This window comes from Podarcis pityusensis (assembly GCF_964106645.2).
Source record: "Podarcis pityusensis genome assembly, chromosome: 8".
Taxonomy (NCBI): domain Eukaryota; kingdom Metazoa; phylum Chordata; class Lepidosauria; order Squamata; family Lacertidae; genus Podarcis; species Podarcis pityusensis.
In genome coordinates, this window is record NC_138033.1 from 75,287,327 (window position 1) to 75,300,091 (window position 12,765).

The 12,765-nt window shown below is 47.8% G+C and overlaps 1 protein-coding gene across 6 annotated transcripts in view; it reads right to left on the reverse strand.

Moving 5' to 3' along the window:
* The window catches only part of CASZ1 (castor zinc finger 1), a 435,323-nt gene that overhangs the window by 111,492 nt on the left and 311,066 nt on the right, over positions 1-12,765 (reverse strand). The window lies entirely within an intron of this gene.

Genomic DNA, 12,765 nt, shown 5'->3' on the forward strand with positions numbered 1-12,765 from the left:
ATGGACAAATGCGGAGTTCTGGTGTCTCTCCATCTTCTATGCCATCCCCAGCTGTTTAGCAGGCAACAGCTACTAAACAAGGCAAGAAATTGTACTCTGACCCCCACCTCAAAGAAACACAGATCTAAGTTAGTTTTCTCCATCAACTTCAGTGAGCCTATTCAGAGTAGGACTTGTTTGCTGAGATCCTCATTTCCCCCAGTGACAGCAATGTTCCCCAGTGCTGCAGTCTGTTTTCCCCCAGATACATGAACGGCACCCATTCACTTCTATGGGAGTAAGGAAAGGAGGCAAACTCGGCAGCAGGGGGCTTAATTCAGTGCCCATGACGCCCGGGCAAATCTCAGCCTGCGTTCCAGACAGCAGTCAACTTAACTTTGTTCCATGCAACTGTATGGGAGCTACTGAGAGCCAACGCTGCTCCTGATTCCTTATAGCCCCAACCATCCCCATTGAGACGGACTATTACAATGCGGTGGTCAAGCATCTGCTTTGCATGCAGAAGGTCCCAGGATATTGTTGTTGTTGCTGTTGTTAATGATAATGAGGACAATAATAATAATTTTATACCACCCTCTACCCACAGTTCCATCCCCGATGGCATCTCCAGATAGGGCTGGGAGAGACTCCTGCCTGCCAGTGTATGCGATACAGAGCTAGCTGGACCAAGGATCTGATCTGGTGTTAGGCAAGTTTCCCGTATTGCTGATCTCCGTGGCTTGGTCACTTTACAGAGGGCATAACCTTGGGAACTGGCTTTCGTAGACAAAACACTGCAACGGTGGCTTTAAAAAACCAACAAACCAACAAACAAAAACCACATTCCCCTTGAGTCTGGAGAAGTCACCCTGCACTTCCTCCTTGCTCTCCTCCCTCTGCCCACCCCAGCACCGACCTGACTGCCTCCCCGGCAAGGGCCAGTTGCGTCTCGCTGCGCCCCCTCTGCCCTCCCTGCCGATACGCACATGGCTTTAATGTTTTTATTACCTGTTTGACTCACTGCCTTATTGCTTCTCCCCTTAATGGGGCCGTAACCGTGGTAACAAGGAATAAACGGCCACCAGAAAATGAGATGATTAAACAGGTCACCCTGGCAAAACAAACTGCGTCTCCCTAAGAGGATGCAGCTCTTGTCTTTGGGCGGGGGGGGGGGGAGGAGAAGGAGAAACGGATGCAGGAAGGGTGGGGAGATAAGATGACCCACCAAAGCTCAGAGAAGCCACAGCGGTGGGCTGGCTTGGAGACCGCGGTGAAAGGGCCTCTGGGCATCTTCTGGCCCTCAAGTGGCGGCCATTTTGAATTGTGGACATTCTCTGCCTATGACGCAGATCACGCACTGTTCAAGATGCCATTGTGGAAGCTGTTCTTGGGAGTGTATGAACATCTCCGCCAGGACAGTTTTACCACGCAATACGCAGCCGCCATGTTGGTTACAGTTTGTTTTAGTCCTGCCTCTGGGACAACTCTTGAGGGCAGCTAAGAGTGCTCCTCCAGACCGGTGAGGAGTTTTCTGCAGGTGTCTTCTGCAACATGACGCCAACCCAGTAAGAGTGTATCAGTGGTGGATTTATACAGGGCCATCTGCACAACATTCCAGTTTATTGGTTGTTCTGAGAGTAATTAAACTATATTTGTGCATTACTATTGTCTGCAGGGGTGATCTTGTATCATAGCACAACCAAAGTGGGGGGCATCCTCCTGTTGTCCACCTACCCACCTCCATCCCGAGAGAACGGAGGCCAAAACCAGTTTGGAACACCCTCCGTCAGTCACCCTCTCTCAGAACTTGGCTAGCTGGCACATCTGCCGGCACAAAATGTTCTTGCAAAAACAAAGCAAAACAAACGAGAGAGCAGCGGGTGGGGTGGGGGAGAGAGAAGATGAATAAAGCAAACAGGTGACATCACAAACCGTTGTCCTCCAGAGAGCCCCCAGGCACCTGCCAAGTTCCAGATCCGGATCCTACCTGTTTCAAAAGTGGCAAAAGGTGCCAATACGGGAGGGGAGGAGACAGAGAAGTCAGGGTGGGGGGAGCAACTGGCACTGGTAAGCCTGATGGCACCCAACATGCTCCAAGTATTGGTAGCTTGGGTATGATCCGGAAAAAATCCAGGGCCAACTCACATTCATGCACACACTGCTTTAATTTTCAATGCCCTTTATTGCACATTGATGTGTGAACTGACTCCACGGAAACATGTTGGGCAAGGGGTGATGTTAATAGTTGGCAAAAAATTTTAATCTGCAGCAGACTGGTTTAGAAATGCTAGTTACCACTTGATGCTAGTGTGTAAGTAGTAGTAGCAACAGTAACTATTACTACCAATATATACAAGGTGCCTAATGAAAAACAACAATTATGACCATCATTTATGTTGAATATGCATGATACAATACTGCAAGAGCCTCCAAGCAAATGGAAGAGCTGTAGCTCAGTGGCAGTGCATCTGCTTTGCATTCAGAAGGTCCCAGGTTCAATTTGCAATATCTCCAGGAATGTTTGTTGCCTGAAACCCTGGAGAGCTGCTGCCAGTCAGTTTAGACAATACTGAGCTACATGGACCAACAGCCTGACTCAGTATAAGGCAGCTTCCTATATTCCTGAATCACTTGTCTTTCAGCTTTAGGTCTCCAGCCATAAAATGGGGACAAAATCGACCTGGCTCTCAAGGATGTGTCAAGCACTTTGCAACTGGAAACTGTTCTAAGCAACAGCACAGATTCCAGGACGAGAGGCGCTCTGTGCTGCATCTCAAATACCTTCTTGGTCCACCTCCTGTGTTTGAGGAAGTCAGCTGTTAGCCTGCAAAAAGCTCCACCTGCAGTAAACTGCTCTGGGCCTTTCCAGGATATCAGTTTACAGAGCAATATATGCACGGTTGCCGCTCATTTGTTGCATAGGGATCTAGAGCTTAATTCAAGTCAGTGCTTCCAGTGGTGGGGATATTGCATTTCCTCAACACTCAAATCACAGGATCTGACAGAGGGAAAGTGCTGTTCCCTCTTATGGCCACCAGACATCACATCCATTGCAAATGTTTATGGAACGTGCCTGGGATGGTGCTGTAGGTCCCAATTGGACAGCGCATATATCATCGCCAGCAATGAGCAACACCCTACTTGCTCTATCACCAGTATGAAACTTTCTTGAAACTTTGTTTAATTAAATTTCTTTAGAAGCGGACGACTTTCTTGCAGAAGTACTATGGCGCTCCTCTTTTCTAAACAAGTAGTAAACAAGAGAGTAAAGTTTCTCCCCACTCTTTTAGAAACGGCAGGAAAAAGGCAAAGGACATCTGGAGCCTATTTAAGGACAAAGGGCACCCCGCTCCCAATGCTTTATATGATTGCTCAGTAGTGATGCCTTCAAACTCTCACACTGTGAACTGGGTGTTAAGATGCATACCTGGAAAAGGTAGTAAGACCAAATGGAAATTTGCAACAGTTGGAGCAAATCTATGTTCAACAGACTCCCAACACCATTTCAAAGAAGAGAAAGATAAGACCTGATAATGTAGCAATAAAACTGCTAGCACATTTGCAAAGCTAAGCATGGTTTCAAACTTGATGGGGAAGCACATGCTGAGATTCCTGCATTGCAGTGGGTTGGACTAGATGACCCTTGGGGTCTCTTCTGACTCTACAATTATATTAAATCTACAATACAGACAGACCCTTTCCAACAAGATATGGCCCAATGCAACCACACCTCTGACCACAAGAGGAGGTGGAAAGAAACTCCTGTGTGCTGGATACCTCTCTGCTCTTTCCCATATCCACAAGATCCAAAAGCAAAAGAAAAAAGGATGCATCTTTTTCGCAGGAGAGCTCACACTTTTTTCGATAACACCACTAACCTTCAGATGTCCAATGCCCCCAGAATAGTCCATTTTGATCAATGCTGCAGTTAACACAGGAAAACATGTGTGAAAACTGTATGTGCACTTGGACATTTCCCTGTTGTACCCCTTTGCTGTATGCAACATTCCCAGGACTACTGAAATGAAAATGTGCACATTTCACTCACATCTGGGAATTGCTAGAGAGAAGGATTTGATAATCCAGAACATTTTTTTGCAAGAGTCTGCTTGCCTGGGCGATCACTTGAAGGAAAGCACATTTGTTTGTGTGAATCATCACTCCCCCCCCCCAAAAAAAGTGGAACCCTGTGGCCAAGGCCCTTCCCTGTGGGATGGCACTGGAAGGGGTAGCTGAGTCTGGGGTGCCCTTGCACCCAGTCTCATTCCCCATGCTGTTCAGCAGCACCAAATGCTTTCTTCCCTCCACCCTCTCACTCTCACTCAAGCCTGCGAGGGCTGCTTGGCTTTTATCCTGAGCCTGAAACCGCCTCAGGATTGGAAACTCAAACCGCTTCCCAGCCTTGGGAATTCTCTCTTTCTCTCGACAGCTGACACAGCCTCTATTTGGCTCACGGTGCCAGGGCACCCATTCCAGGCCAGCTCCCAAACTCTGCTGAAAACCATGCCTCTGCAGAGAGAAGAGGAAGCTTGGAAGCTTTGAACCTATCAGGACCATCATCCCAAGTCAAGGACCTTCCCAAATGGGGCATTTTCAAAACAACAACAACAACTGTCTACACTCCTCACTTATGACTGCTATTCATCATGACGCGTCATCTGCACTGTGGTGTGCATGGTGTCAGCTGCCGGAAAACCACGTCACTGGAATCCAGCTGGGTGTGGCCTGGGACTAAGGCCTCGGCTTCCCAGTCAACATAGGACAGCAGTGACTCCCCACCTTGACTTGCTCCTTCAGGGAATTCTTAGTCCTGCTTGGCTCACATCCCAGTTTTCTTGCTGGCTGGGAGCTCTGCAGAAACTTTCTGGCTTATGTCAGGCCCAGTCCTGAATGTTTCCTTGCTGACCTACAGCCACCAAAGTCCAGGCTCCATTATGAAGTCTTGGGGGGCGGGGAGGAGATTTGGCCTCGGTGCCCCAACTTTAAAGTAGGAACAGCAGGGGCCTACCTCATAAGGGTGTATAAGAAACAGAAAGCTTGCTAAGCACTCTCTGGACAATGCAAGAACTGTGTAAACAGAAGCTACAACAAGAAGGCAGCGTTGCATACGTAATGCAAATTCCTCAGCGAGGCTTCTTAGTTCAGTTGGTTAGAGCATGAGATTCTTAATCTCAGGGTTGCGGGTTTGAGTTCCACTTTGGGTGAAAGATTCCTGCATTGCAGGTGGTTGGACTAAATGATCCTCGTGGTCCATTCCAACTCTAGAATTCTGTGACTGAGGCACTGCAAATGCAAGAATTGTAGGAGCAGGGATGTCCTTGTGAAGCTCTGCAAAACCCCTGGTTTCCTTCTTAAGGTTTATGGAGATCCCCAATTAAGCGAATGGAGCTTGATACATATCAATGCTGCCTGTGCGGCCACAGCTTAAATAACTCAAGATTGTGCCTCAGGTCGCACCTAGCTACTTTAAGCAGCACTTCCTTGCTGTGCAAAATGTCTCCACAAGCCTAGAGGTGTCGGATCGCACCGCAGCTGCATATCAGTCCAAGCTCTGCGTGCAGAATGTTCGGCATCTTCATGTGTGTTGTCCAGCTCCTTGCTTTCAAGTCTGCCCAGCAAGTGGGTGTCCCTGATGTGGACACATACAGGAGCCTTACTCTCTCTTTGTGGTCCTAATCTCAGTAGGGTCTTTGCGGGATAGTGGCACCAATGGAACAGCTAATAAGTTTCCTCCTCTTTTGCTGCCCAACTGCCATGCTCCTCAGGGAAGGGTCTCCATCCTAGAAAGCCTTCAATCCTAAAAATTAATGTTACCTGTCTTTGAAAGCTCCCTCCCCCCATAACCCCCATTACTTCTCTCCAGGGAAATCAGTCTAAAAGGGGCTAATGGAACAATGTCCCTCCTTTCTTCCTCTCATTCTTTCCCTCTCTCTCTCTCTTTTTTATTAGCATTTGTGGAATTTATTCCCAAACTCTCCTAATCTTTCGTACACAACCATTTGATTTGCATAACCCAGCCCCCTCTCATAAAAACTGGCTGCTAGTTTAATTAAAAAATGTAAATTTGCTGTCATCTCGGGGCCTGGTGAATTAGGACGACATCGGCATTTTTTATTGCTGAAGACGTCCAAATTGATCCGGTCCGCAGTGAACCGGAGGGGTGCAGGCGGGCGGGGGGCATGCGCGTGCCTGAATGTTTGTGCGCGGCCAAACAGGATAGCGACCTGTGGGTTCTACCTGGATAAAACCACATTTGCTGCCCCCACCCCAGACTTTAGGGTTCCCGAAGTGGAAACGAGTGTGTGGATGGCTCCCTAACCACATCCTGATTGGCAGACTGCTGTGATGATGTCACCCATGGGAGCTGCCAACCTGTCTGGTGCCGTAAGATGACAGGTCTGTCCTTCCCCCTTAGTTCCACTTCTTATTGAAGAACGCCGGGATCAGTATGATTCAAACTTGGCTTCCCAGAACTGAGCCTCAATTAGGTCCTGTTCTAATAAAAGGGAAAGTGGAGCCAACCCTCAAGGGGAAATGAGAGGAAAGCAACGGGGATGGGGAGGGAAGGTGAAAAGCACCTCTCTGCTATCTCTCTCTATCTCTCTCCCTTCCTCTTTCTCTATTCCCGAAGTCCACGGCTGGTTTCGCAGAAGCAGCATTCAACTTCTCAGCCACTTTGGAGGAGGAACACAGAAAACGCTACTCATCTGGATCCCCCAGGCAAAAACCTGTTGTCTTTACAGGAGGCTGGATGCACTACTTTCATAAAGGGGAGTTTCTCTGCACTTCAGAAATTCGCTGGGTGTGCCACCCTTCTACATCTCGACAGGCTGCCTTCCTGTTCCAAGGGACAAGAAAGGACCTCTATCTAAATCACAAGAACAGGAGAGGAGCAAGATCAGCCCTGGGTGTAGATGGTTTCCATGTAATCCTGCCTCCTGCAGTCCACCATGGCACTTTGGGATGACGTATTTGTGTGACGGAGGAGTCTGCCTTTCTAGTCTTGAAATTAAAGTCTATCAGCTTCCCTAGATGATCTTAGTTGGTTCTAGTAAGATCACTCATGCAATAGATTCTGATGGTGGGAAGGTAGCTAAAAAGGGGGCTGGTGGGCAATGCTGGTGGGTTGTGGGGTTTTTTTTGGGGGGGGGGTATTATTTATTTATCTATCGCTTTCCACCCAACCACCCAAAGCAATGCACAAAATGCAACAAGAACAGCGGGGAAAAAACAGCTTAAAAACAACATAGAAAGTAACAACACAGGTACATTTAAAAATGATATGAAGTAGCCACCTATGGCAGATGCCAGTTCACCTAGCTGGGAAACCTTGTTGGAGCAGAAATGCCTTCAATTGCAGGTGCCTGTTGTATCTCGAAAGGGATGCAGTTCCAGAAAACAGGGGCAGCTACACCAAAAGCCCTGCTCCAAATTGCTGTGGAGCAGGCTGCCGAGATCTGCAGGAGAAACTTTCACGCAAACTGCAGAGATCTACCTGGTATATAAGAGCTAAGGTGGTCTTTCGAGTAACCTGCTCCTGAGCTGTATCATGCTTCATGCGTTAGCACCCTTCTATGTTAGAGTCAATACCTTGAACTTGGCCTGGCAGCAGAACGCAGTGCAAATCCCTCAAGCAACAGGGGGTGGGGAGGGAAGGAAGGTGAAAAGCACCTCTATGCTATCTCCCTCTCCCTCTCTCTATTCCTAATGTCCATGGCTGGTTTCGCAGAAGTAGCATTCAACTTCTCAGCCACTTTGGAGGAGGAACACTGAAAATACTCCTCATCTGGATCCCCCCTATAAGCCACTGCATCCTCTAAAGCCCTTTGCCTTGTCTTGCAAATACAATCTTAGACCTTTTTCTTGCTGAGAGCGTTTCATATTTTGGCAGTGTTTCATATCTGAATTCTTTGTACACACAACTAGATCCCATCATGTTGTACTGAGCTTTCCTCGTAAAGGTGGATGAGGAGAGAACGGGAAATAAAGATATATCATTCCAGGAATTTATTTATTTTTTAAGCAAGAGAATGAGAATACACGTTATAAAAGCCATTTTAACATATGCTTCTTTCCTTATGACCTGGAGTAAGCTTATTGCTTACTGAAAGTCCCAGAAAGCCTTCTCTGAGTCCTACGCTAAAAAAATTCTTTTTAAAATTTGGTGGAACAGCACAGCACTAAACATCTCTTCAGATTTTGAAGCCCAGATCTTCAAAATGAAAATAACCAGACCCAAAACATTTTTGGTAGCACACATGGTTCATAATTTGTGACCTATATTAAAGTTTCCCTTTGTGCAGCCCAAGCAACCGTGTGTTTACTCAGAAGTAAAACCAGCTGGATTCAATGCAGAATTAGGCAACCGTTGTATGCACACATCCTTGGGAGTAGCTCAATAGGACTTACTCTGGAGTAAAGATGCATAGGATCATGATGCCAGGGCACAATCAGGTGTTTAACATCTGCCAGGTGAGGGCTATTCCGATTTAGCAGAAGCACTGCAAGGTGTGACACTGTTGTGACACCTACGCTGGTGGAACTCCCCTGGTAGGCCAGCAGAAAACACTGCCAGCAGCAGTAATGCTGACAGAAGAGGCAAAATGGAGGTAGAGTCGTAGATGGGCCATGGGCAGCATGCACAGGGAAGCAGAACGTAAGAGCATCCCTGCTGGATTAGATTTCCTATGGGAAGCCTACAAGCAGGTCGCTGGTGCAACACCAGCTCTCCTCACCTGATGTCTACAGCAACTAGTATTTTGAAGCATGCTACCGCCAACAATGGAGGAGGAACACAGCCTTCACAGCTAGTAGCCACAGTGTTCCGCTTCACAAATTACTCTAATCTTTCAAAGCCCTCCAAGTCGCTAACCATCACACGGCATCCTATACGTTTTCAATTCAGGAACAGCACAACCTTCTCTTACATGTTGTGCGTGCTCGAAAATTCACAAGGGGTAACTCTGGAAGTGACGGGACACTTTGTGCAAAACAGCCCGGCCCCACAACACACACATGGGAACTTGAGGGCACATTGCTAGCCGCTCTCTGGTTAGAAACCCAAGGTGGCCCTCACTTTCGGACTACAGACACACCTTGTGCCCAGCACCCACAACTTTCCTTCAACAACTGAGCACACCAGGACAGAGCAGCCTGCGCTGATCAGCAAGGGAAGGGGGGAGCCATGCTACAAAGTGCAACTGTTCCAAACGCCTTGCCAGCCCTTCTGACAAATTTTGTGTCTTGCCTGAACTGAAGTGCTCTAAAGCACGAGGGAAGGCAGTTAGTTTCCCCCTTCCCAAGAACCAGCTTTCCTATTGAGGAGCCTCCCAGGGGCCACATGCCGGTTATGGGTGGGGCCAAAGTCAATGCCAGCCAGGCAAAGGCAGACGAGGAGGGCACAAAACAGAGCCAGTGAGGGGTCTGGCCTAGGGGAAAGAGTGTGTGGCCTGAGGAGAGGCCTAGGCCTAGGGAGAGTCCTGGGGGGGGTCAGACAGAGAATCCTAAAGGGTTGCATTCTGCCCCCAGGCCTGAGATTACCCACCTCTGCTCTAGCATTCTTCCCCTCCAACAGCGGGGTCCTCTGCCACTGATTTGGCATTTTGTAGTTCTTTATTTCCCCTCTCTCCTTGAGCATGCACTGGATACCACAGCCAACCTGCCAGCTTAATCGGTGACATATCTTAATATAAACACCCGGCTGGTCCCCTAGGGGAGATTCTCACTCTCCACAGGTGATCAGACAGCCAGTCTTACAGCATCCGGCAACACTTCCCCAAAGTCTCCCAAATATTAACAAGAGAGAGATGACCATCAGTTGTGAACCAGTTCCTCCTGGAATGAATGATTCCAAAAAAGAACAGGCCCTCAGAAAGAGCTGCATATTCTCCATGTGGGCAGAGAGGGAGTGTGTATAACAACAGCTTGCCAATGCTGAATTCTGCATTCAAGAAGATGAATTCTGCAAAGAATGAATTCTGCAGCTTGTGTAAGTTCAACAAATGCATTTACTTTGCATAATTTATGTGACGCACTGAAGCCCCAAATCCTGACCAACAAAAACCTTACGTGAGCCCACCTGAGGCTTTTGAGATGCCAACAAGAACTGCCCAAGGGGGGGGGGGTGATGGCTTCTTCACCACCATTAGGGCCTGGAAATTTGTCTTACTTTTGAATGAAAGTTGAATTCTGCACAAAAATGATGACATTACTTTTGGGGGAAACCTCAAGTGACCACCACCCAAAGGAAATGGTGGCGCTTTTATCTGAAAACTTTATCTGGGCACTGTGCATTGGTATGAACGTTATTTCATCATCAACATCATTTTATTATTATTACTAATTTATTGCCTGCCATTCACCCCAATGACCCAACAGAAAATGAACTTCCATGCAGAGTAAAAAAGTAAAGTTGGGGCCGTAGAAAGTATGTGAAATTGCACCTCTGCAGAAGCACCCAAACTTTTGGCTGCCATGATAGTGTGGTGCAGGGACCAACCATCCTTCCGATTCTGCCACTCCTGCCTAGCACCTTTTCAGGTATGACTAAAAGGGTACCGAGAGAGCTTGTATTGTGATGACTCGAGGAGCTTGGCAGAGGCCCCTCAAAGAGAGATAAAGCCCTTGACCTCAGAAGACAACAAGTGGGCTCACCCACATGCAGACTGCAGTCTTCCAGGCCCTAATCTCCAGGGTTTAGCCAACATCTTGGGCCTTCTTGCACAAGTATGTTTCTACTGGGGGCCCCCACATGTGTGCTGCCACTCACTCTCACCACAGTCTAGAAGCTTGGCTGGCCACGGCTCAGCGGTAAAACATTTTCTTTGTATGCAGAATGTCCTTGGTTCAACCCTCAGCATCTCCAGGTACGGCAAGGAGAAGCACTTCCCTGAAAGCCTGGGGGAGTTGCTGCCAGTCAGTGTAGACAGTACTGATCTGGATGCACCAATGGTCTGGCTCAGTGTGAGGCAGAGTCCTATGTTCCCATGTCTCAAGGGAAGGGCCACAATACAGGGGTAGGTAGCACACCTGCTTTGCTTGCAGAAGGTCCCTAGTTCATTCTCCAGTATCTCCAGGTAGGGCTGGGAGAGACTCCCTGTCTGAAAACTCTGGATTGCTGCTGCCTGTCAGCACATATGGTATGGAGCTAAATGGTCTGGCTCAGGACTCCATTTTTTCCTTCTGAGCTCATCGTTAGGTGCCAGAGGGCGATTGCCACAGCAACAGAGAGTCCTATTGGCCCCATTCCATCAGGGAGAACTTACTGGATGGAAGGCTATAAGCTCCCGCCAGCAGGGGGTGCCAATTTCCCAAAGAGGGGGACGAGGCCTTGGATGCAGAACTAGGGAGGATGCAAAACATGGCACCACGTCATCCCAACTCTCAATAATTATTCCCATCCCCCAATACCTTGAAACTGCAGGGAAAATCACTTTTCTACCCCTTAAGATTAAAATGTCCAACCTCGTAGGAAAAACAACAGTAGCAAAAAAAGGGAAAGGGAGGAGATTTTTTTGTTTTAATGACTCGTCTCTCAGCCACATCCTGAACAAGAACATATCAAGCCTAATAAAGAACAAACGCACACCCAAGAACCAAATATTTCAAAACAATGCAGACTGAACACTTCCTGGTGCTTTTATCTCCTGGTATGATGAACCAATATATAATAATAAAAATAATAATAAATAAAAAGACCATAAAGGAACACACATCAACACAAGCACTTTCATTCTTTTCCACCAAAATAACAGGTGCAAAGTGGAGGCCAGTCAATCATCAACCATTTTATTACAATCTTATGCCTTATGAAATAAATGCTGCAGTAATTATCTCAAACATGTCGGATCAACAAGCACAGGATGGTTTGGTGTATGGATAACTGCAGTTACTAGTTTTTAACTCTGTGTGTGTGTGTCTGGAAGGGGGGCGGGTTCATAATAAAACTGAGACGACACTTAATGCAGTTTAGTTACTCCACAACGTGCTTTAGCTTCCCATTCCTGCTCACAAGAGAGGTTAAAGAGCGGTAAGAATGTGAAACTCGCCCCATGCCCACGACTCTATGATAGGCCACAAAGTGTGAAGTAGCAGGGTGAGCGGCAGCGAGCAAAACAGGAGGGGGGGTCATTTATGCACAAATTCAGTCTCAGGCAGAGGATGGTTTGGAAAACTGGGCCCTGAGAAATTCCTGTTTGCTGACCTATCGCAGAAAGCAATCCCCAAACACCTAGTGAGTTTCCCAAAACTCTCCAAACACAAGCATGTCCAAAGAACGACACCAAAATAGCACGTTGGAGTGATACTAGGCTATGATTTCTCAGGCCTAAATTATTTCCTTCAAAGTCAACCCCTTGATGGAGTCAGCTGCCAGGCCATGGATTCCACACTCCGACCCGCCAATCGCCATAAAGTCCCGTCCCCCCCCGAATAGGCCGTGGGAACCTCAAGCGGCCACAAACCTCTGCCGTGGCCTGTGCAACCCTGCCCTGGTGTGACCATTATGTGTCCCAGAAACAAAAGTGGGGAGGGGGAGCAGCAGAACACACGGGACACCCCCTATAAATCTCCCGCGGAAAGGGCGAAAACAATCCAGCCAAGGTGCAAGGAGGAGAAAAAGAGGGGGGAAAGCTCATTAAATGTAATAAGCAGTCTCCTCATCCGTCACCAGCTTGTCCCAAATAAATTAAAATTCCTTTTCATTTAGACAGCACGCCGGGAACCTGACAGGCAACCTTTTACGGACAGGATGAGGTGCAAGGGGGCGGGGAGCTTAGAAAAAGAGAG